Here is a 22,361-nt window from a genome sequence, read left to right on the forward strand (position 1 = left end):
TAGAAAGGATACAAAAATAAGCTTAAAAGAGTGGAAATGTTGCTCACCCTTGAAGACCAAATTTTAGCAGCCTTTTGGCTTGAGAAAAGGTGCCTCCAAAGCTCTGAGAAGACCCTCCAAGCTACTGGAATGGAATGGTGGTGTGGTGTTAGGTGGTGGTGTAGAAATGAGTATAGGACTTGAGAGGTTTGAGGCTTGGAAATGTAGAGGGAGAGAGATACAACATGGGAGCTCAAAGGAAAATTTTCTAACCCCTAAACCAGAGCTGGGAGGCTGGTCTTATAGGCAAAAGAGGGAGAGAAAAAGGGGAGAGAAATGGGAGGGAAATGAATTCAAGTTTCCCCCAAAAAGTTGGCCCCCCAGATACAAAATCTAGGGGGGAAAGGGATGCATATTTGAAATGTACCTGCAAAAAGGAGCAAGGCCGGCCGGTTATTGGAGTTGCAAGTGGCCGGCCGGCTCTTCCCATGGCCGGCCGGCCAAGAGTCAAAAGGCTCAATGAGAATTAATGGCCGGCCATATCAAAAAAGGAGCCTCTCATGTGTGCACAACACAACCATGTGGTCAAAAACTGGAGAGAATGAACTAGGAGAGAGAAAAGGCCACTTTTAGGAGGGATTCAAAAGGGTCAGCCAGAATTACTGGCCGGCCATGTGATATTGTAGACACCCCATTTTTGACCGCCCTTAAGACTTGGGCACTACTGATGGTTTGCTCGGTGTTGAGAGATGTGCAGGGCAAAGAATCAGTTTCTTCGGCTAGAAGAGAGGCAAATCTTTCAAAAAACTTTGTTTAGGGTTTTGGAGTTGAAGAAAAGAGGAAAGGAGAGGAGAAAACTAGTTTGGGAGAAGTTCGGCATGAATCCGGGTAGAAGCGAGTCGAGCAGCCCTCGCTGAATCGGGCTTATCTGTCTGTACACTTGGAGTTTAGCTATGAGGCCACCACTGTCGGAAAGTTTACTTCCGGGGCTTCATTTGTCACTCAAGAATCTCTTAAAGCCAAGTCCGGGTGGGGGAGATATGATTGGTTGAAGTTGGGTATCATCCCGGTTGGATCGAATCTGCGCGGCTTCACCAAAATGGGCATAACTTTTTCCACAGGAGGAATTTTAATGCAAGGTTTGCGCCATTGGAAAGCTAACTTCCGGGGCTTCAATTTGGGCACCAACTGGACGTTTTTTGACCTTACCGGCCATCCACCGGCACTATGTTTATACGGTCGGTAATTTATTGTGCCGACCGGCACTTTATTTTGCTGACCGGCAATTTTTGCTAGCCGACGACCTTCCGGGGCATTCTGCAGATTGAGTGGATTCTAGCTGTGCCAGTTGGAATGCATAGAATCGATCCCCCACGCACATGTGTGTTTGTTTTGCACCTTGTGAGCCTTTGAACCCCTTAACCTTCTAGAAGCTTGAACCCTTTGGCCAAGCTTCTTGGAGAAGCTTGGCCAAGAAGCTTGGCCAGCTGTTTTAGCTTCCTCTAGAAGCCTTGCACCCCCTTGAACCCCTTTGACCCTTTCCCTTTACTTAGCTTGTAAGTTAAATGCTTCCCTTGCCTTATATAAGCACCATTCCTCTCCCTTTGTCTAGGTTGGATGGTTTAAAGCAAAAAAACCAGAGATATACCATGTATATCTGATATACATACATACAACCCTTCATCTCTCACCATATCTCTCCCATTCAACCATCAAACACCCTTGTTCTTGGGCCATTTCTTCATCAACTCATAGCACAAGGCATCCAACGCCCATTCCAGCAGCTTGAGGCTATTCTCCAGAGCTTAGGAGCACCTGAACTTGGTCCAAGAGGTGCTGGTTTGCTGGTCTTCAAGGGTGAGTCCTCCTCTTCCCTTTTCTAGTCTTTTCTTGCTTCATATCTAAGCCATAGTTGCTTGCATCTTTGGGCTCCGACCCAAACTTCAAATCATCATATTTTGAGGTCCTCTTCATGTTTGATTGAGGACCTCTTGCTGTTTGAGGACAGTAGCTAGCACTTCCTTCATTAGCCCTCTTTATGCCATAATTTTGCATAATATTTTTGGCTTGTGTGTGATCTGTTTTGAGGCATGTTATAAACTGTGAAGTTGCTTCTTTTGAGTCCTTCTTCGACATTGAAGAAGGGCTCAACACTGTTTGGATACTCTATGTGCTACTTGCTTTGAAATCCATGTGTTAGCCCCGTTTTTGTATGCCATTTTAGCCCCATCTTTGCTTGCTGTTTGGCCATATCATAAACTGTAAAAATGCTTGTGTCAAAGCTGTCTTGCTTCTGTCTTCATGCTCCATGTCCATATTGTGCATGCTTTGTATAGCTGTAAGCCATTTCATGTGCCTAATCTTGCATTTCGGGATCTATTCCATGCGTTGAGTGTCGTTTCGTTATGTTTCGGGGCCGTTTTGCATCACCTATCGCCTCTGAAATTTGCATGCGAATTGTCCATGTTTGTGCCTTTCAAATGCATCGAAAAGTCGCTTCATTATGCTTAAGTCTTGGACCATGTATCTATGCATGTTTGCATGTCATTTGCCTCCATGCACTTAGCATTTTGGCCACTGTTTTGGGCCTAACTAGAGCTGCCTAATTCATGTTTAAGACCATCCTTTGCTTATTTGCATGCTCACCTTGCATGTTTGCTTGTATCGGCATGTTGCATCCTTAGCTCGTATGCCTAAGTTGCATTGCATGTTGCATGCATCACCTTGCCTCTTGAGATGAGTATGATAGAGGTTAGGCCCCCTTGTGTGTTTATTTGGCTTGCATGCATTTTGAAATTGAAGTTGCACACTTGATTCTTTGGGCCATCATGCATGGAAATGCGTAATTGGTGGTCCGAGAATCGGGGCACATCCTCCTTTGAGTCATTAACATGATAAGGAATGTGATTGGTGCATAAATTGTTTAAATTGCATTGCCATGCAAGATTTTGCCCTCTGCTGCTGTGAGTTGCAGGTTCTGCAGGAATTTATTGCCGGCCGGCAGTATTTAGTGCCGACCGGCAGTCAATCGATGGCCGGTGGATCTATTTTGTACCGGTGACTAAATTCTACTGCCGGTGGAAATTCTGCTCAGCCGATGATATCCCCCAGTGTCCTGAGAGGCATCCCTGAGACTTTGGCAGTTTTCAGAGGAGCAGAGCAGGGAAAACAGGGGCAAACTATGCATGGCAGTGCAATTCCGAGCCAGTCCCGAGCATGTGTTGCATCTGGCCCTCGCCCTGAGGCGGTTTACCGTTTTTCTTTAGTTTAGTTAATTTGTTAATTAATTAAGCAATTTGTAATATTTAATTAGCTTGCGTAGTTAATTAATTTGTATTATTATTTTGGTCCCTCCGACTGAGGGCGTGTCTGTAATAAGTGTGTGTGCGTGGTGTGCATGTCTTCCAACCTCCACTTCTTTCTTCCCTTTTATTTACCTGCTTATGATGGTAGATTAGGGCACATTTATTTTAGCATACCTTATGCTATGCATGCGTGCATTCTTGCATTTGTTGACATGCATCAGGCTCGGCACATCATGCTAACTGCATTTGTACTTTAATTTCAAAATTGAATACGTGCATCAATTGATTGCATCTCACATGCCATGCTTAGGTTAGCCGAGCCTACTTCAATTGCATCCCGTATGTGTTGCATTAGTCAATCTAACATGAACTAGGACATGCATGTTTGCTAACTAGTTTATTATTTTGGCACGGAGTACGATGTAAGTGTTTATGCTTTAGCATCCCGCATGCGTGTGAGTGTTGCCATGACAGTATGCTTAACATGTGGCTAGATGCTTATGTGTTATAAATTGTTTGAATGCCTGTGGATGGAGGTTGAATTACCTAAATTGGAATAATGCATTAAAACTGTGAGTTTTAAGCCCACTAGATAGTGGCAAAATCATCTTTTGTAAAAGCCCACTTGAGGGTGGCAAAATCTGCATTTTAGCCTACTTGCGAGTAGCAAACCATTTTCAAAACAAACATGAAATGTTTTGTTCCAATTTGGGTGATTTGGTCTATACTTGTTTGCTGCGCGCACAACATAGTAATTCTAGGCTAATAACCGGATTAAGAACACATAACGTTTTCAAAATTGGATATCACGGTTAGTAGAGGCCGGTCTTCGGACCGGGCGAAAGGGGGTGCTCATAGCTGACCTTCCCCGATCGTACCCAAGCTCCCGAACCGAGACAACTCCGGTGATGACGGACATGTGGCCTTCGGCAGCGAGTCAGGGTTTTCTAAATTTTCCCATTTAAAAAATATTTAGGTGGCGACTCTGTATCTGGCAAAGCAGTCCATGTTTGGCACTACTTTTTCAAAAATCTATTTCTCAAAACGATTTGCCAGATTTGGACTCTTTGGTTCAGATTAAGAACCATGACACAAATCGAGTCCGAATTGTAGCATGAGGCTCACGCGGGCGCGTCTACAGATATTGGTGGCCTCCCAGGTGTGTACAACACAAATATGTGGTTTGGGGCAAGAAAAAGTGGCCTTAGGGTGGTCAACATTGGCTTTTAAGTGAGAAAAAACGGGCGACGGAGGAATAAAATTGGTTGTCAGAACAATTACTGGCCTCCCACCCTTCAACGACCTTTCTATCAATGAAACAGAGGTCCCTGCCAAAAATGAACCCAAACCGATGCAAAATGAAGGTTCGGGGGCCGAAACGCGGAGCCCGAGGCCCCGAAAACTGACTGTTAGGCACCGGAAGTGGTGTTCGACCACGAAGTTGGTTTCTCAAGCCACAGTGTCCCTCAAAAGGGAGAGAATAAGATGTATGCCAAAAACCAGAGCAAACGGAGGTGGTTAAGCGGTCCCGAACCGAGGCGCACGGCCAACGGCTCCGAAAAATCGGAAACCGGACTCCAAACGGGCAAAATGGCCTACGACCACGAAACGTAGCCTACGGCCACTGAGAGATGATCTACGAGACCTCTCCCTCCCTTTGGGAAGAGAAAACAGAGAAAATAGCGTCTGGTTCGTAAACCGAGGCAAAGCATGAAAGAGTCCGAAAGTCTGGAGGCAAGGCTCGCGGCCAAGACTCTGAAACCTCTGAACGAGCACGATATGCAACATCACCAAGCGCTCAATCGGTGACGTCTGAGTCTTAAGGTGGGTCAAAAATGGGGTGACTACAGTAAGCTGGGATTACTGGCCGGTTACAATCTTAAACCTATAGGGGCAGGTTTGGATCGTGACAGTTGGTATCTAGGCACTAGTTAATAACTCACACACTTGTCCAATTAAGCGTTAAGGTGTCTAGAAAAGACTTAAGACTGCATTCACTTAAAAGTATATGCTTATGTGAATTCTAACTCTATAAATGTGTGAATAAATGAAAATATGTATATGAGAATATGTGTTTACGTGCAACTATGTCTATGTCAATCTATATATATCTCTATACTTGTCATAATATAAGCTCATGTAAAACATGGTGAGACTAAGAGCCAATGAAATAAAAGTGTCCTCCACTGCTTGATCAGATAGAATGGAGAGAATGCTGCAAGATATGGTAGAAAATCAGAGACAACAACAGTAGTGACGACAATAATGGCAACAACCACCACCCCCACCTCCAATGCCAGTACCGTCTGTGCAAGATCATCAGATTGATGACCGAACGACTGTCCTCACTAAAGAATTTAAGAAGATAGAACCACCACTGTTTCATGGGAGAGTGAACCCATTAAAAGATAAAGCTTGGGTCCTTGGAATCGAAAAAGGTTCAATTGGCCACATTCACTCTAGAGGATGAGGCAAGAAGATGGTGGATGTTAATCCCAGACGACAATAAAGGGATTGATTGGACACAATTTCTTAAAGTCTTCTATGAAAAGTATTTTCCTCAATGTGCCACGCCCCACTTTTTATTACTCGAAGTATTACCAATTTCATTTACTTAATTCCATTTTAGAGATAACATGCGGAAATAAACTCGTATATCCAACTTGTAGAAGTGAATAACATTGCTCTCATTCGTATGCAAGTAAATACAACATGAGAACACTAAATAAATTGCCCTTGGGCATACATCATTAAAAAGTCAAGAAGAAGGGTATAACCCTTTTACATAAATGGCATTCCGCCAACACAAAAGAGGCCCCGTGGCAAACAAATAAGAAGATCCAAAACCTTGTAGCACATCCTGGCTATCACCTAAAAAAGATTCAACAACGTGGGATGAACATATAGTCCAATAGAGATCTCAACATGATCCTCAACAATAACAACTTACAAATAGCTATGATCATGAATGTTCAATCTCATACTAGAATAGTAATGTGGCAGTTTATACAAAATATAAATAAGTATGAACTTTTCTCGAAAACAGCCATTTCATTCAACGCTATAAGCGGTTCGCCTTCTTTCCTTTTAATTTCCCATCTTTCCAAACTTTCATGACTATAACAGTTTTAGAAAAAAAACAATTTCACCAAGCCCATTACTCTTTCCCCATTTTTCGTACTTACAACAAAATGACCTTTTTTGAAAACATGTTCACAAATACCCCATTTTCCTTCACACTTTCCAAAATCTCAAAATGGCATTTTGGTTTGTTCCTAATACATTCATATCAATACATGCATGCCTTAAATAAAAGGGAAATAACAAATCATCAACATGTATATAATCCACAAATGAGGCAGCTCAGCCTTTCAAAACTGTAACCATCGCAACCCATAACATACTCAGATACACTGACGATAACAATTAAAACTCTGCTCCACCGGCTATATGCACAGTAGCTAAGGATATGCCAAAGCGATAAGCGAGATAATAACTCATTTTAAACATTTCATACCTCATAATAGATACACATTTTAGTCCTGTATCAATCTCAGACAAAAACACTTCCGTACTTCACAAATGATACACATTTTGGTGTTGTATCAATATCAAACAAAAACACTTCTACACTTCACAAATGATACACACTGTAGTGCTGTATCAATGTCAAACAGTTTCCGGTTTAGAGGTCCATCCCCTATCTTCCCCTAAACTGTGGAGTACATCCCCTATCTCCTCCCACACCCACACAACACAATGTATATAAACAACTATCACATACAAATTTCTCAATACAACAAAGCATCAATAACAAGTGTAATACATACACATAAACTATTCAATAATGTTAAACCAACACAAGTGTAACGCATACATCAGAATTCAACACACCAATGTCATCCTCCACCGATGACCAAGGACAAAACCTCTAGATGCATGTATTCTGTACACCTAATAAAAGAGACTCAACTCTCAAGCAAACCTTAAACCCAACAACGACACTAGTACGATAGGTAACGATAAAACCCCCAAATATGTGTATTCGACACTCATGATACAATAGTTTAATTCTCAAATTTATTTTCCGAGACTCACATAGAGTTAACATTTCATTTACCATTTTCAAGATCAACTTCATAATTTTCTTAAGTCAACATGTTCCATCACTTATTCCAAAAACACTTTTCCCTTTTCACAAAACCAATTACATTCTCTTCATTTTACAAAATCAATTCCATGGATAATAAGTCATAACCCAACTTGATTCAATACGTTCATTTCAAAATAACCCCAATACCATAATTAATCCCTTAACTGTTAACACCTTCTACACAACTCATATTAACAATAGAAATTTACCAACATTGTTCAACCATAAATCCTTTTTATTTTACCAAATCAAAATATAATTTAGGGCTTTCTCTTCTTTCAACAATAACATGCTAATTTTACTCTCTAATTAGTCCAAACCACAGTCAGTGATAACAAAACCATTCTCAAACAACCAACCCTAGGTTCCCCTCATGATTTTCAAACAAATCCAACACGGATATGATTTTCATGCAATACAAAACTACCACATGTCTATCTATAGACGGAGTATTGAAAAGGAACAAAGAAATCCCTACCTCAAATGGAGAGACCAAATGGAGAAGATGAAGGCCAAAAACGAAAGTGCTCCAAATCGCCAAACTTTCAGATTAAAAATGAAGCCCTCAGCCCACTCTACCTTTCTTACAAAGGACTTAGTATAGATTTACACTAGAGGGAGATGAAAACCTAGAGAGAAGGTGTGTAGGGAGAGAGAGAAGATGGTTCTAGGGTTTTGAAATCAAAAGGGAGATGAACAAGTGACATTGAAAGGTTGTTATTAAAGCCCATTAATTGGAAAATGAAGGGACAAGTTAGAATTAAATGAACACTAATTGAAATTAAATGAACACTAACTAGCATTAAATGAACACTAAATAGAATTAAATGAACACTAGTTAGAAATATGAATGGACAAGTTTGTCATAAAATCCCACTAATGGAATATGAATGGATCACTAATTGGAATTGAATGAACCATTATGAAAATTTAATAGACACTAGTTGGAATTAAATGGACATCAACCCTTGGTTTCCAAACATAACCAACCTATTTTAAACCTACCCAACACGACCAAAGACTCATATACAAAGAGTAAAGGATGGAAACATGAAAAAGACAACAATACATCCACGGAACCAAGTCTGAAATACAATTAAACAATGAAGGGAAAACCGGGATCGCTATAACCTCCCCTCCTTAAAGAATTTCGTCCCCGAAATTAAGAGTGCACCAGAAACACAAGGCCAACTAATCACATAGCACTCAACACCCGAGCACTTAGAAAAGAAACTATTCTCACCACAAACCTCTGGTTAACTCTCACAAAAGAAAGGGCTTACCAAGGAAACACGTTTCAAAAGGCAACACTCAGGCACAAAAGCCTCAACAAAACCAAACCCTTCCCGAAACAAATCACCAAAACACCCGACTAGCGCTCCAAGCTATGTCACTACTCAACATTCATAAATTCACATAAGACAATCAAAGCAAATCTTTTGTATAAATATAAGAAAAATCATTCTTTTGTTCATGAGACATTTCTCAAAGATAATCAAATTTTCAACGTTGACATTCAAAAATAAATTTTGCATTTTCCATGCGAAACTCAAAAGTTTTGTAAACATTTTTCATAAACCCATAATACATAAACATCTCCAGTTTATTTGCCAAAAACTACTCGTTTGGAAATTCTCATAACATTCAAATTAAATCAAATCCTCAACATTTTCCTTTCAAAGATTACTGTCAGCATCCACTCAAGAAATTCTCTTCCCACTCACAAACCATACCCAATAACCAATAACACCACTAACTCATTTCACCCACACATAGTCACCAACCGATAACAAGTCGTAATACGAACACCACCCAAATACATAACTGATGGGATCACAACAAACTCATTAACTAGCAAAGCCCAAAACACTAATCAACACACCGGTACCATTTCCTCTAACCTGAGATACAAATCTCATGCTCCCTCGTGTAGACATCCTATAAAGTCCAAAAACAAAACCACACTTACCGCACAACACAACAGCCTTCCCCGAGGCATGCACTTACCACCCTAAACATACATTTCTATTGCATATAAACATTTAAACATTTAAACACATAATCGAATCAAGTCCATAAAGATAGTCACTCATCTCGGAACTCTCAAGGAATTCCTATCAGAAACCACGTTGATCAGGCGTGTTTCCAAGAGGACCTCAAAGCAAGTTCACCGGCTACGAGTACTATCCAGAAACCTTAATCCCATGCCCACATAAATGCAACATACAAGTCCTAACATTCATGTTAACTATATGCAACGTCCTCACCACATGAAGCAAACCCACTATAGTAAAAACTACTTCCCACGAGCCCAAAGTATTCAAACCCGGCTCGCTCTGATACCAAGATGTCACGCCCCACTTTTTATTACTCGAAGTATTATCAATTTCATTTACTTAATTCCATTTCAGAGATAACATGCGGAAATAAACTCGTATATTCAACTTGTAAAAGTGAATAACATTGCTCTCATTCGTATGCAAGTAAATACAACATGAGAACACTAAATAAATTGCCCTTGGGCATACATCATTAAAAAGTCAAGAAGAAGGGTATAACCCTTTTACATAAATGGCATTCCGCCAACACAAAAGAGGCACCGTGGCCAACAAATAAGAAGATCCAAAACCTTGTAGCACATCCTGGCTATCACCAGAAAAAGATTCAACAACGTGGGATGAACATATAGTCCAATAGAGATCTCAACATGATCCTCAACAATAACAACTTACAGATAGCTATAATCATGAATGTTCAATCTCATACTAGAATAGTAATGTGGCAGTTTATACAAAATATACATAAGTATGAATTTTTCTCGAAAACAGCCATTTCATTCAACGCTATAAGCGGTTCGCCTTCTTTTCTTTAATTACCCATCTTTCCAAACTTTCATGACTATAACAGTTTTAGAAAAAAAAAATTTGACCAAGCCCATTACTCTTTCCCCATTTTCCTACTTACAACAAAATGACCTTTTTTGAAAACATGTTCACAAATACCCCATTTTCCTTCACACTTTCCAAAATCTCAAAATGGCATTTTGGTTTGTTCCTAATACATTCATATCAATACATGCATGCCTTAAATAAAAGGGAAATAACAAATCATCAACATGTATATAATCCACAAATGAGGCAGCTCAGCCTTTCAAAACTGTAACCATCGCAACCCATAACATACTCAGATACACTGACGATAACAATTAAAACTCTGCTCCACCGGCTATATGCACAGTAGCTAAGGATATGCCAAAGCGATAAGCGAGATAATAACTCATTTTAAACATTTCATACCTCATAATAGATACACATTTTAGTCCTGTATCAATCTCAGACAAAAACACTTCCGTACTTCACAAATGATACACATTTTGGTGTTGTATCAATATCAAACAAAAACACTTCTATACTTCACAAATGATACACACTGTAGTGCTGTATCAATGTCAAACAGTTTCCAGTTTAGAGGTCCATCCCCTATCTTCCCCTAAACCGTGGAGTACATCCTCTATCTCCTCCCACACCCACACAACACAATGTATATAAACAACTATCACATACAAATTTCTTAATACAACAAAGCATCAATAACAAGTGTAATACATACACATAAACTATTCAATAATGTTAAACCAACACAAGTGTAACGCATACATCAGAATTCAACACACCAATGTCATCCTCCACCGATGACCAAGGACAAAACCTCTAGATGCATGTATTTAGTACACCTAATAAAAGAGACTCAACTCTCAAGCAAACCTTAAACCCAACAACGACACTAGTGCGATAGGTAAGGATAAAACCCCCAAATATGTGTATTCAACACTCATGATACAATAGTTTAATTCTCAAATTTATTTTCCGAGACTCACGTAGAGTTAACATTTCATTTACCATTTTCAAGATCAACTTCATAATTTTCTTAAGTCAACATGTTCCATCACTTATTCCAAAAACACTTTTCCCTTTTCACAAAACCAATTACATTCTCTTCATTTTACAAAATCAATTCCATGGATAATAAGCCATAACCCAACTTGATTCAATACGTTCATTTCAAAATAACCCCAATACCATAATTAATCCCTTAACTGTTAACACCTTCTACACAACTCATATTAACAATAGAAATTTACCAACATTGTTCAACCGTAAATCCTTTTTATTTTACCAAATCAAAATATAATTTAGGGCTTTCTCTTCTTTCAACAATAACATGCTAATTTTACTCTCTAATTAGTCCAAACCACAGTCAGTGATAACAAAACCATTCTCAAACAACCAATCCTAAGTTCCCCTCATGATTTTCAAACAAATCCAACACGGATATGATTTTCATGCAATACAAAACTATCACATGTCTATCTATAGACGAAGTATTGAAAAGGAACAAAGAAATCTCTACCTCAAATGGAGAGACCAAATGGAGAAGATGAAGGCCAAAAACCAAAGTGCTCCAAATCGCCAAACTTTCAGATTAAAAATGAAGCCCTCAACCCACTCTACCTTTCTTACAAAGGACTTAGTATAGATTTACACTAGAGGGAGATGAAAACCTAGAGAGTAGGTGTGTAGGGAGAGAGAGAAGATGGTTCTAGGGTTTTGAAATCAAAAGGGAGATGAACAAGTGACATTGAAAGGTTGTTATTAAAGCCCATTAATTGGAAAATGAAAGGACAAGTTAAAATTAAATGAACACTAATTGAAATTAAATGAACACTAACTAGCATTAAATGAACACTAACTAGAATTAAATGAACACTAGTTAGAAATATGAATGGACAAGTTTGTCATAAAATCCCACTAATGGAATATGAATGGATCACTAATTGGAATTGAATGAACCATTATGAAAATTTAATAGACACTAGTTGGAATTAAATGGACATCAACCCTTGGTTTCCAAACACAACCAACCTATTTTAAACCTACCCAACACGACCAAAGACTCATATGCAAAGAGTAAAGGATGGAAACAGGAAAAAGACAACAATACATCCACGGAACCGAGTCTGAAATATAATTAATCAATGAAGGGAAAACCGGGATCGCTATACAATGCATTTGGGATAGGAAAGTGCCTAAATTTAAAGGGTTGAAGGAATGTAATCAAACTGTAGCCGAGTATGAAGCATGATTCACTAAGTTGGCCAGATTTGCACCATATATGGTTGACACTGATTACAAGAAGGCAATAAAAGTTAAGGGTGAACTTCGAAATGAAATCCTAGAGAAAGTGAATGTTCTGAAATTGCCAAAGTATGTGGATGTTCTAGATAGGGCTTTGATGTCTGAATTAAACATGGCCTCACATCACCAACCGTCTGAATGGAAAAGGAAAAGACAAGGCTCTTATTCAAATAAGGGGTCATCATTGTCTAAGAAGCAAAATCAGGGAGCATCCAGTACTCTTAATTCCACTAGGGATTCTGCCCCAATGTGCAATGAATATGGTAGGAGACATTGAGGAGTCTGTTACCTAGCTTATTTTCGGTTTGGTAAATGTCATACCCCAAATCGAGGCATGACCGGCCATGGCCCACAGGGACTCAGCCCAAGGCACACATAAGCCTAAACATGAACCCAAAATCACAAAGAATAAATATGATGACAACCCATAAATAAATAAATCAAAACCCAATCCAATGACAATTCACAAGTATAATGGTAAAACCAACCATAACCAACTTCCAAAAATATATACTAAATGGAACACAAATCGTCCACAACATAAAATAATTCTAAATAAAAATCCAACTACAATGTATGCACAAAACCCGACATAACAAGCTAAAACAAAATAAATGAATGTCATAGAGGTCCATGCAATTGAGTCCCCAATACACCATGAGTCCACTCTAACTTCTTCTAACACTTGGAAGTGATAAACAACTAAGTTAGCTGATAGCTCAGTGAGTAGCAACATAGATAGTAAATACAGTTTTGAAAACAATGTTCAATTCCAAAATAAAATATATATCACAGAAACTAGATTAGCGTACAAATTGGTAAAGACAACCTGTTTCAAAAAGAAGGTTCCATAGTTCAACAGTTAAAATACTCATGTCTCTCAAGAACATGATAAATGACATTTTTCGCTAAAACAGATTACAACATGAACACTAATAATTTTTTGGGTATGCAGAAATAACAAGTAACATGCCACACAGTTCTCAAGGCAATAAGCCCGTTGGATCCAATATCAAACTAAGAGTCATCCTCAGGGAGGCAACCTGGGCCTTTTCTCTAAGACGATCCGATTGAAGGTCACCTAGCTTAACGTAGGTCTTTTCCTTACAATTGTTGAGCACTAGAGTCATCACGGCCCAACCCAGATTTGTTCCCTAGTGGCCAGAGCCACCACACACAGTGGAATAATTTCCCTGGACTAAAATATACGGATGGTCCCAATAATCAATACACATCGGTTTCGCAAAACATGGTAGTTCACCATTATAAACATGAGACCAAAACAAATAGTTTATGGTATGCCAAGTTCACACATATTTCAGAAATAATTTGATTCCAATGATAATATAATAATTTATCAAAATAGTTTAGTCCTGAAACAACAATTAAATTTTTCAACAGTTCAGGGTATGGGAACATTTATAAAAATATGTAGCATGAAACTACTCACCCGAAAACAGAATAATGTTATCCTCAAATAGAGTATAAAGTCCAACTAGTGCCCTGAGCCCAGTATGAAAACTACACGTCACTACTAATTTAAAAATACTAAAGAATAAGAAACTAAGTACTCCACACTAAAGCGCACTAACACAGCTCAACCTCACTCACCATTACTCTTAAATAATACCTAAGTTCATGTTCTTCAAGGTCTAAAATCACCCAAGACATGGGTTCCGGTCGGAACTTAATTAAATGTGATTTTAAGATAAAATAGAATTTTTGATAGGTTTTCCCAAACTATTCACTAACTCTGAAAATTAAAAACCCACTCTACACCATTCGAAAAATTCCAAAAGCCTCCAAATATTAACTAATATATCCTAGGTTTCAAACCCAATTGGTTTTACTTGATTTGCTTATCAAAATAATTATTTACAATTAATTATATCCAATCAGATTGTTTTCTGCAGCACTTTAAAGAAAATAATGGTTCCCTTAGTATACACCAACAATCAATGCAAGGCTAAAATGTACGAAACTAGACTTGTAACCAGTTTTAATGACACTAATTTGATAATTTTCGAATTTATACACAAAGAGAACGACACTCCCGAACTTACTATTTTAAACCTATTTTCTGGACAAATTTGAACGCATCAGTTTATATTGATTTTGACTCCCAAAAATTATGAAAAAATTTAGATGTGAAATTCAATATCTAATTAATCTACTGTAAAGATTTCAATTCAAAATTCGTCCGTTTGATATGGTTTCTTGATTTTTAAAATTTGTGATTCTGTGCAGAATTATTATCTAATGACTTAACTCCTTAATTTGCTTTAAAATTTTGCATGATAATAATATACACAAAATACTATCCCAATCAGTCAATCCGTTCCTTTTTCTTCCAACAACTCACAACACCCACATGCACCATAATTATGTATACAACATACTATAATAGAACAAGAATAGATTTATTGTTACCTTAAAATTGTTGAGCCACAAAGGTGCTTTCTCTCCCTCTCTCTTTTCTATCTCTTGCTCTGTCTTCCTCTCTTACGTTTCTACTGCTGCTGCTGCTATAGTGTTGATTAGGAACCCTAGGGTTGCTATATATATATATATATATCTAAACAAAACTCTAAATAATTATCCTTTGTTTTATATTTTTTTTCCTCTCACCATTAATTTAAATAAAATATAACTATTATTATATCAAAATATACTTACTAACTTATCTCCTTTTTTTTTTAATAAAAAATCTTACCTCCAAATTAAAGATTTTCACTATAAATTTATTTTAGGTTTAAAATTAATTAAAAGACCCTCCAAATATTTAATTTGCACCTTAGGATTCACCATCAAAATATTTGAGATTGTAAAATTATTATTATTTAATTATTTACTTTATTTTTATATTCGGATTCTCACAGTAAAACATGCCATATGGTAAAGGATTGTTCTGAACAAAGAAGTGGAAGTCCAACCGTTAGCTTAGTCGGATAGATCCTTACGCCAAGAAACACTACAGGATCTACTGCTACAAGGGATACACTCAGACAAGAGAGTGTTTTTGCACTCGTCCCAAGGGATACTCAGACTACTGAGACCGTTATCCCAGGTACCTTTACTATTTATAAATGAATGCCTATGTATTGATTGATTTTGGACTCTTATAAATATATATACTTTTGCTTGAATTGTTAATTGATTCTGGACATATATACCTTTGGACATATATACCTTTGCTAGGAATGACTTGCCATATTACTTGTTCCCACTAACTAGACCATTAGGGCTATGATTATGTAATTATGTGACTGAGTTGGGCATCCCAAACAGTGAACTCTATATTATGTGTGACTGTGTACGTTGCTTATTTAAAGATTGACTAGATTATTCAACCAGACTATGGGAACCATGATTTCGTGATTATATGACTTGTTTGGAATTCCCACATAACGAACCCAATACTACGTGCAACCGAGGAACTTTGTATGATGTGTTACTATGTACCTGTATACCTACATGTGAGGCTTATTTGGGAACTGCTATATTGAATATGATACATACCTCCTAATATGAACTATCATGATATGACATTGATACGACTTTGAGGACTGATGAACTTAGAACGATTGTGGAACGGTATACCTAAATGAGTGGAATGTGACCTACAGAACCAAATGTACCTTATTTGAGAATAATAGGGTAGAACCTATAGCGATCCCGGGTTTACCCTTGTTGTATAGTGATCCGGACATGTGTCCGTGGATGTTGGTAGTTGATTATTATTTTGTTTACATCCTTTTTACAACGTATTTGAGTTATAGGATGTGTTGGGCGGATTTGTTTCAGGTTGGTTGAGTTTAGAAACCAAAACTAGTTGCCCAGATTTTTGGCCTGTACGCTCGAGCGGAGGTGTTGGCACTCGAGCGGGTAATACACCCATCCAGTATTTGTTGTGCAGTGTTGTACGCTCGAGCATGGAGTTGGCCGCTCGAGCGGATCTGTGTGAGTGGACGCTCGAGCGTAGGGTTGGGAGCTCGAGCGGAGGCCTGGTTCTGCAAAAGTGCTGGGCGAGTGCATTCTGCGCTCGAGCGGGAGGTTGGCCGCTCGAGCGGAAGTCTGTGAGTGGCCGCTCGAGCGGGGTGTTTTACGCTCGAGCGGAGACCTGGGTTAAAGTCCCGAATTTGTGACTCTTCAAATCACTTTTTCACTTTCTCTTCTCTCTCTTACTTTTCCAAAATCACCATTGTTGAGCCTCTCACTCTAGACTCTACCTTCTCTCTTGGTTTTGATCTAGTAGGAGTGATTTACTCACCTTTGGCCTTTACAAAAAGGTTGTTGATCGTCGAGGGCTTCATTTTAATCTGAAAATCTCGGGTTTTGGAGCACGTTGAGTTTTGTCGTCTTCTCCTTTGGGACTCCGAATTTGAGGTAGGGATATCCTACTCCTCTCTATGGGTTTTGTCTTTAAATTTTGGTATTTTGAGATGTTGGGCTTGGTTTGGTAATTTTGTGAAAGTTTGGGGCTTTTGTGTAATTTTACAAAAGTTGGGGTTTTATTCATAATAAACCTAGATGCATGTTTGGCATGGAGAAATGGAATTGATGTTGAATCATTGATGAAAATGGGACCTAAGGGTTGAAATGGTAATTATGGAAAATGGCCTAATTACATTGTTTAATTAATTGGGATAATTAATTGTGAGAAATGAGGAAATGAAATGTTGATTGAATATCCATTTGTGCATTTATTTTCTGTTTAGAAGTAATTGCTTTGGGCTATCGGTGGAGGATAGTCGTGATTGTTGTAGACAATGCATGATGATTAGGTAAACTGAAACTAATCAATGAAATGTGTCATGGAACTTGACGGTTGATAGAATACATTAACTGTATGTATTGGGTGATTGTATATAGAACCAATGTGTTTATATACGTTAAGTGTAAAGGAGGAGATAGGGGATGTACTCCGCGGTTTAGGGGAAGATAGGGGATGTACCTCTAAACCGGATAAGTATTGGGAGAAGATAGGGGATGAACTCCGTAGACACAGCTCATATGCTTGTCTAGAGAAGTGAAGATAGAGCTCATATGCTTATCTTTGTGAAGTGTGGATACAGCTTTTATGCTTATCTGTGGATATTGTTGTTATACATATCTGTTGTAGAATGTGGATATAGCTTATTTGCTTATCTGAGAATGTGGATATTGTTGTTATACATATTTGTTGAGCATGTGGGTAGTGCTTATATGCCTATCTGTTGAAAAAGAAAAAAAAAGAAAGGTAACTTAGACTCATAAGTTGTATGACATAAATATGTGATTTATGTGGATGTATCAGTGTTGACCATCTATCAATTGCTAATATTTTAGTCATTGTCCATGGTTGGTTTAGTGTATTTCTACTGGGCTGTGGCTCACCCTATATGGGAATATCATTTTCAGGTGCAGGAAGCATGCCACCTCCAAGAACATAGCTGGGAGGCTAGTGGCGGACATACTTTTGTCGCTTAACTTTTGATGTATTACATGTAACTTCAAGCCCAGGGCTTAATGTGTAAACGAGTTAGTACTCTTTTGTTGTAACCAAGTGTTAACTTGGAAAGCTGTAAGCCTGTAGGGCATTTTGTTATGATGTTAACATGTAATACCTATGTAATGGAGCTCTAATGAATAAAAGAATGTGGTTAGTTTATATGCAAATGGTTGCCTTGTTTGATGGGTTTTATGTTATATATTTGAGGGCGTTACAGAACCTTTATTTGATTTGATTTGATAGAACCTTCACCTGATTTGATCTAATAGGACCTTTGTTTGATTTGATATGATGAGACCTTTACCTGATTTGAGAGCCATTATCTAAGATTTTGTTTACAGGAGATTAATTGTTCATGAACAAATGACCGGATTATTACTATTGTCAGGGAAATTGACAGACCTAGAACTTGAATCTATTTTGAATACTTGACTTATTTAGAAGACTTTATGTGGACTACCAACAGATTAATCTAATCATGAACATTAGTGAGAATTAACCTTCAACTACTGGGGACATATATGTTATAGATGAACTAAATCGTGCAAGTCCAGTAATTGATTGTTCTAGAGAATGCCTACTTCTGTGTTACCATGTCTTAAATTTGATGCTATGAGAATTGATAGACCGAGAACTTGTGTTTAATTTGAATGCTTACCACCTTGAAGACCTTGTGTGAATTATCAATAGTAGACTATGTGATTATGAATAGTATTTAAACATGTACCTTCGATTGATTGGGAACACATGTATTATGTTAAAGATTGACTGCTTTTGTATTGCTGTATTTTTAATTTGATGCTATGGGAACTGTTAACAGCAGACCGATTTGATTATAAACAGTATTTGAATGTTTACCATTGACTAATCAAAATATGTATTATATGAGAGACTAGTTTCTTTAGTATTATCGGATGTTACAATTCATGCTATAGGAATTGTGAACCGCGAACTATTTTGATTATGAACACTATTAAGGTTAAAAACCTCGACTATTTGGATGTGAATTTAGTGTGCTCTATGATTGACTGCTCAGTGTCATCATATTCTACAATTGAGGCTATGGGCATATCTGAATTATGCACAACATGTGATTGATTACTTCGGCATTACCTTTGTTACCATGAGATTAATATCTAGATCCACTTTATAAACCTAAATGACTTGGAATGACTATGATAGATTGCTGAATTGAATGATTAAATTGAACTGTGAACTGCTAGATGATTGAGAAATAATCGAGCATCTGTGACAAAGGAGAATGATATGAGACCGATGTATTTGATTTGTTTCTGATGCAAGGTAATATAAGTTTGGAGGACCAAACTTCTTAAAAGGAGGAAGACTATGACAACCCCAATATGCATATCATGATTATATTTATTCAATCATGTGTTAATTATTAATTTTGATATGTGCCATGTGATTAATTTGAGTATATCTGTTCAATTTGAAAATTATCTATTGTGATTTATGCTTTGAGTTTGAAATTGAAGGCCTTAAAGGCGTCAGAAACCAAAATTGAGTACATGAATAGACTAATTGGAATTTTTGGAACCATATTGTAAGTTTAATTAAAAATTGATGCAGATTAAGTAATTAAGTTGTGTTTAATTAGCTTAATGTTCTAATTGATGTATTATGCTATAGTAGATATATAAATAAGTGTCTTGAGCTCATTTGAGCTCATCTTTTTCATCTGAGAGCAAGAATTTTAAGATTACATCTTAGAGAGAGAGAGAGAGCTCACATTCTAGAGAGAGAGTGTGGAGATTGAAGAGGAATTTGAAAAGTTGGCTTGAATTAGTCAATTTGTGCTAGAACTGGTGTGTTTGAAGTCTCTAGGTAAGCACTTAACTCTCAATTCTTGAAGATGATATGTTTTAAAGTTGTGTTCATGGATTATACATCCTCTTTTGCATGTATTTTGTTAAAGAAGGTCAAAAAGATGAAGAAGCTTTACATGCATGTATTAATATGTTGAGTTTTTCCATGTTGAATTTGAATTCTAGCATCCATGTTGAAATTATGAGTCAATTTGCACATGCATGTTTCAGCGATCATGTGTTAACTCTTAAATTCATGTTTTGGAAACAAGTTTTGAACATGCATAGAGCTTTCAAGCTCAAATTTGGTAAATTCATGAGTTTTGAGAAAAGGACTTGAAAAACTTACATGCATGAGTTTTTAGGTTCAATTTTGGTGGATTTAAAGTGATTTTGAGCAAATGGTTTTTGAGGGGTCATGTATACATGTTTTCCAAAGCAACTTTGTGTTTTTGAATAAGCTAAGCATGACCCAAGGCTTTGAATTTGCATTTTTGGAGCTCAAACTCTATTCTAGAAAACCCAGAAATTCTGCAGACCACTCGAGCTATCAAGTATGCCTTTAAGCGAACTTGACGAGCTCCCAGTACTTTTGTAATCTTTACAGACAGCTTGAACGACCAAGTGTGCTCTTGAGTGAACCCTCTTTATATTGTTGGACCACTCCAATGATCAATTGTTGGCTCGAGGTCAGATTAGGTCATCCCAGCATTTTTGCAATCCATGCAATCCGCTCGAGCGACTAAAAGGTGGCTGAAGTGGCCAGGCCATTTTTAGTATATTTTGACAAGTTCTTCTGTGTTCATATCTTCATTATCATCTTCTCTGGAGTATTTCTAGGCATGAATTGTGGCTCATTAAGGAACTAATAACTAAGAAATTGACAAGAATGATTGAATTAGAAAGAGAAGACAAATTATTTGATTTGAACCGTGTGTTCCAATGTGTGTAGTTATGTGTAGGTTTGAACGTTGTGGAAGAACATCAACCTGCTCAAGGTGAGTAATATCTTAGTAAAGATATTTTCTCATATTCTATCTTCTGACCATATCAATGTGGTAAGCTTTTTTGCAGTTATGATTTTGAAAGTATGAATGAGCCTTATATCTGTATGATCGGTATGTTATTTGTAAATGTAACTGCTATGGACCCCAGGTCGTTCGATTATGTATTGGACCTAAGGTCGTTCTGCTATGTGTTAGGCCGAAGGCCTTCTTATACTATTGTATTGGAGCCGAGGTTGTTTTGTCATGTAATGGACCTAAGGTTGTTCTACTATGGACCCAAGGTCATTCTGTCATGTGTTGAACCCGAGGTCGTTCTGCTATGTAATGAGGTTATCTTATGATTTTACTTTTGTATAAGGAACTCATTCATATAATCTCTTTACTCTGATACTATTTACTGGGTGTTAGCTCACTCCATATGTATATATATGTAGATGAGCAGCGAGACGTCCAACCCCAGCCTTAGTGAATCTGTGAAGGCTACCAAGTTTTGGAGGAGTCAGCCAAGGATGCCTCAAGCAGGAGGCTTTGGTCTTTCGATTTTCTGTTTTCTTTGTTAGCCATGTTTAGCCATGACTGTAGATGTGTTTTGAGTTTGTATAATAATAATCTCGTGAATGGTCTTGGCTGAGTACTATTTTTTGTGTATGAATGGATGTAAGTTGTTGACTAAATGAGATGTCTTGATATGTCATATATACATAGCTTAGTGGACAAATGTTTAAATTTTATATCTCTGCTTCGGCTTCTGGCCCAATTATTTATTAAATATTTTGTATTAATTTTGATCTTGAGGTCGGGTAATCTAGGATTATTGGCTGGTTACGGTCCTAAACCTATAAGGGTCGGTTTGGGTCATGACACATACCATATTAGAGTACATAGGGATGATCAATAACGCTTGCTTGTTAACATAACAAAGCTTGTGAATAGTGTTTGGGCTATTATGCAACGAAGCTATGTTTTCTAAGCCCACAATGGTGCAATGCAATTTAATAATTAACCACTAATCTCATAAAATAGAAAATTTCAAGTCAAGCCAGGTTAATTCCCTAGCAAAGTCGCCAATTGTGGGCGCCATGCCTTTTTCGAGTCTAAGGTCCGTTTCCCACACTAACTCACTTTGACCAATAAAAAGTCGCCACTTAATTTTTAAAGGGGAATTAAGAAACCTTTAATGATGAAAACTAAGTTAAGGACCAGTCCACCACAATCAAGAAAACTTCCAGGTGCAAGATCTTAGGTACAAAAGGGGAAGGTCATTGAATGACAACACACCATTTTGCCCAATCCGAAGATTGGCCTCTACTAACTTTCTATTTTATGATTTTAGTGGTTAATTATTCATACACTTAATTTTAAGCCCTAAAACCCTAAACTAACATAAAAAACCCTTAATTATTGT

The 22,361-nt window shown here is 37.6% G+C and overlaps 1 protein-coding gene across 1 annotated transcript in view; it reads right to left on the reverse strand.

The window, feature by feature from the left end:
* Positions 1-22,361, reverse strand: part of LOC145805651 (uncharacterized) — a 67,913-nt gene that overhangs the window by 39,900 nt on the left and 5,652 nt on the right. The gene's annotated exons all lie outside the window — the stretch shown is intronic.

Source organism: Camellia sinensis, chromosome 13, assembly GCF_055761805.1.
Source record: "Camellia sinensis isolate YWXY chromosome 13, ASM5576180v1, whole genome shotgun sequence".
In the NCBI taxonomy this organism is placed as follows: domain Eukaryota; kingdom Viridiplantae; phylum Streptophyta; class Magnoliopsida; order Ericales; family Theaceae; genus Camellia; species Camellia sinensis.